Below are 4,963 nucleotides of genomic sequence, written 5' to 3' on the forward strand. Positions count from 1 at the left end.
TGGTGTTATCATTTTACTTGCTTTCCAGTTTATACTTGTATAGTTGTTTATTTCATTCCTTTACTTCTTAGTTCATTGCTAGGGACTAGCAATATTTAAGTTTGGGGGTGTGATGAGCACTGAAAAGTGCGCATTTAAACCCGTTAAGCTTAAGCATTCTAGTACCTTTATCTATCTTACTTTGCCATTTTAGACTTATTATGTGTTATTTATATTTTCAGGCACTAATCCCAAAATTGAGGTAACTCAGCCAAATAAGAGCTTAATTAAAACAATCCTGAGATAAACCAAAGGAGGGAGCAAAGTGGAGAAAGAAAGGAGTAAAAAGGAATCAAGTTGTGCAGCTGAAAAGTTCGATCGATCCAACTTAGAGTTCGATCGATCGAACATCTATGATCGATCACAGTACTTCTCGATAGATCCAACCTTGGCCTTTGCTGAAATTCCAAGTTCGATCGATCGAACATCATCTATGATCGATCGAACCCTATTTTGTCCTATTCAAATGATTGATCTTATCCACAACTGTACGCCTACCAACCACTTTTGTCTTTTTCCCCATAAATATCTTGAAAATATCTCAGCCTTGTCCTTATCCGGAGGAGTCAGACCACTTCGATCGATCCAAGATGCAGTTCGATCGATCGAACCCATTTTCGATCGATCCAAGTTAAGGTTCGATCGATCGAACTTCCTCCAACGAGAAAAAGTTAAAGTCCTGCTCATTTCTTCCGTCCTTCATCCAATGATTGGAGAATATGCCTTACACGACCATAGCTCATCATGGGGTGTATTTGACCTACCTATATAAGGAATATGATACACTTTTTGAGAGGGTCTCTAGAGTCTCTTGTCACACATTGAAAATCATCTTAGAGGCTATTCTTAGAGAGGAAGAAGGGAGGAAGCTAGAGCAACCATTGGAGGAGATCTTCACCAACAAGGAGCAGCCATAGAGTTAGCCCTTGAGGGTTGGATCATCACTACCATGAGTGGCTAGACATCCTCTTGGGGCTAGAGTTAGCCCCAAGCATGCTTTCTATACTCTAATCTTGTGTATTATTGAGGGATTAGTGTTGTATGACACATCTTGATATTCATGTATATATAAATCTTGATTATTTCATGGTTTGTATGGTTTAATGCTTCCAATTGACTATTCCATTCTATCCATATGTCTATGTATGCTAGAGTAGGATATTCATGTGCTTATCCCTAGATTTAGTGTTTTTGATGCATGTCTATGTGTATTGATGCTATAGATCTAGAGATTATCAAGATGATATGCTTAATGGAATGTTCTTGTTATGTCTTTTGATGGTTCATACTTATTCCTTGATGGATTGTACCTCTCCCTTAGTTTATTTTCATGCTAGTAGTGTAGTTGTAGTGTAGTGTTAGATGGGGAAGACAATTCATGCTTGTTCTTTGATGTTCCATGCTTTTGAATGCAAGAAGCATATGCTCTAATATTGTGTTGTATGTGGATTTTGAGCTTAATGAAGGATTAATGACTAGTTATGATATGTTGTATCTTTCACATGTGTTTAGACAATTTATTCCTCTCCCAATAGATATTTTGTACCTCTCACATGATGTTTAGATAATATATGTTTAACTAAGTCATCCTTGTGAATTACTTGGACTATGAGCTTAATGAAAGGTTTAATGACTTGATTTGATATTTTGTTCTCTTCACATGTTGTCTAGACAATATATTCCTCTACCAATAGATGTATTGTGGCCTCACACATGTTGATTGAGACAATTTGCACTTGTTGAGTCACCCTTACCAATTGAATGTCTCTTACACACACAACATTGTTGCAACACATCCATTACCCTCAATTGATCACTTATTAGTGGTATAGAAAAGTATTGCTTGGTGGTGATCTCTACACCCCAAGATCTCTCTCTCTCTCTTGTTTACTTCATATTATTTTATTTAGTTGAATTCAATTTAGCTTAATCAACCAACCAATCAATTGGGTGATCACTCGACCTACTAACCCTAATTACCATAGTTTCACAATTCGATACACCATCAAATCCCTTGGGATGATCCCTACTCACCCTATCTATATTTTATATAGAGAAAGGTAGTAGTGGCTTTCTATAAATGTAAAACTTGGCCACCTCCTAAATTCACAACTCTTCAAGCTTTGTTAGTTGTGGCGACTCCATCAAGGAAACCAACAACAATACCGGGGAGAACAGAATAATGACCGAACAAAAGGTCAAATCAAAGGACAGCTCACAATGCACTGAAGGACAAATCCTGAAGTCTAAAGATCAACTGAAGGAACGCATAACCATGAACTGAGACAGCACCCCATACGAATCGGCATGTTAACTCAACGTCAACCACCGAGAGAACCCCAAGAAAACAAAACGTCAAACGCAGTGAAAGAAGAGAGTGGCGAGGAAGTACGAACAGTGACCAGAACCCGCCCACACTTACTCGTCAGCAAGGTAGTATGATGGTATAAGGCACTAGTTCATAACATGTCCCAACCAGGTCAACTCTGAGAAACCTATTGATACGGATGACATCAATGTCGAAAATGATTATTACCAAAAGCACCGTAGGAACCAGGTATTTGCGAGAGTTGGGGTAGCTAATCTCAAAACTCTGACAATAATGACACAGGCACCATTATGCTTAAGGCCTTAGATCTAAAAGCCACGATGGAAAAGGAAATGAAACGGTGCCTCCCTGGCCCACATCTCACTCCACCAGACATGGAAAAGGAAATAAATCGCAGTCGTCTACGCTCACATGAGCCTCACTCGCATCATCCAACGGAACAGACAAGAAGGTTCCCTACATGGGTCCTCACAGAATGAATTTCTCCTACCCAAGGAAGAAACTCGTGAAACAAGAACGCATCCAAGGGATACGACAGATCCTAAGAGACTATGCAAAAACTTGACATAAAGTAAACAAGTAGCATGCAACATAGCATAACTATCTACTCACACAAGTAGTAAACAAGTTGCCACATAAGCAAATAGGCATGTTATCAAATCAAACATGTTATCAAGAAGCACGCAGACATGTTATCACACTAGAACATGATAGTGACACAGAACATGTTATCAGGAAGCATATATACACATAAAGTATGCTTAACAAATAATAAATGTCTCAAAACAGCTAAGCCTGTGAACATGTTATCATACAAGACATGTTATCAAACAAGGCATGTTATCAACATATAAATGACATATCAAAGCAAAATAACGTGAGAATGATATGCACCCAAAACCCGTCGTCCTAAGGTTTTCAAACCTAAGAGCTCTGATACCACCTGTGACGACCCTGGTTTTTAGGACAGCGTGTCCTGTGATGAACCGCAACGATGATCCGATAACGGATTCGAATGCGGAAGCGAAAACAGAAAACAAGACTCTAAGAAGTCAAAGTGACCTTCCATGAGGTCGTGGAACTCAACAAGAACTGATGCGGAAGCAAAAGATCGAAAATATGACAAATAAGCCCCCAGGGGCAAAATAGTCATTTCTGAAAACTATAGACTCGGGTGCCACCGAGCACACTGCTGGAAGGACAACGAAAAACTAATCAAGATGGACTCAAGAATCACATGATTCGGAGTCCGGACGAAGGAGAAACGGCATGATGAAGAAAAACGAGCACTTAAGGCAAAAAGGGTAAACTGGTAATTATCCAGGAAGATCCGGGTGCAACCGAGCACACCGTTGGAAAGACAGCAAAAAATTAGTCGAGGTCAAAAAAAGTTCACTCGATTTGGAGTCCGGACGAGGGAGAAACGAGGGTTTGAAGTTGAGACGTCGCGGCGGCCCGACGAAGGCCATGGCGCACACGGCGCCCATGCGCGAGCCCACCGGCGCGCATGCCGGCGCCCAAAGACATGGCTAGTGGCAGCCCTTGGCTGTTGCTACATTTTTTTTTTTATCTGCCCAGAACTGAGGCTTGAAACGGAAGTCAAGACGAGTTTTTCTGGAAAAACACGAAGAAGAAACCCCCCCTAAAATCGAGTTTTCTACCCGATCATGTGAACGGAATCGAAAAAAACTCACTGTGAGATCCCCAAAATGTCCTTAGATCATAACTGAACAAGAGGGTTAAAAGTTGCTACAATGACTGTCTGCAACTGAGAGCAAAAACGGGCTAGAAGATGAATTTTTCTGGAAAAACACAAAGAAGAAACCCCCCTCAAAATTGAATTTTCTACAAGACTCGTGAGAGAATTTAAAAAAAATGCAATGTAGAATAATGCAATCTGGTCATGGATTTCTGATATCAAGACGATATTTTCTGGAAAAACACAGAAAATAAACCCCACCTAAAATCATGTTTTCAATTCCACCATGTTAAAAGAAAAAAATAAAACCACCATGAGAGGTCCATAATGCCCCTAGATCAGAATATGCAAAAAAAATGCGAAATGAATTCACAAGAGGCTCAAAAACACAAACAATAAGGTTTTGCTCAGAAACGACCATGCACGCAAATGTAACTTACCAATTTGGATGTGCTACAATGATCCACGACTTAAAAATACCACCGATACAAAATCCGACCCCCCCAACGGGCAAAAAGGCAAAAATGGAACTTGGAATGAAAACTCGGAATCCAAAAATACAAAATGGGATCGAGTGACCGTTTGGCCCTTGGCCACACTTTAAACATGATTTATGAGACCCTATGAAAGAATGAGAATGGAATTCCCACACCCGATGCAACCATGGTGAAGTAACGACTTGCAATTTTTCAAGATTTTCACAATATTTCATGAAGTTAAAAAGTACATAGAATACAATATAATGGTCATTGGCCTCCGGCCTCATCTCATACATATCAAATACATTGAAAGGAGTGTACTTAAGTACACATTACATACATGGAGTCAAATATGCATATTTTGACATATAAGTCTACAAAATGACATTTCATGCTAACATTTGCATGAAATGGGAA

Source organism: Cornus florida, unplaced genomic scaffold, assembly GCF_030987335.1.
Source record: "Cornus florida cultivar Cherokee Brave unplaced genomic scaffold, ASM3098733v1 CherokeeBrave_3.0.0_Hap2_Chr03, whole genome shotgun sequence".
NCBI classification, from domain to species: domain Eukaryota; kingdom Viridiplantae; phylum Streptophyta; class Magnoliopsida; order Cornales; family Cornaceae; genus Cornus; species Cornus florida.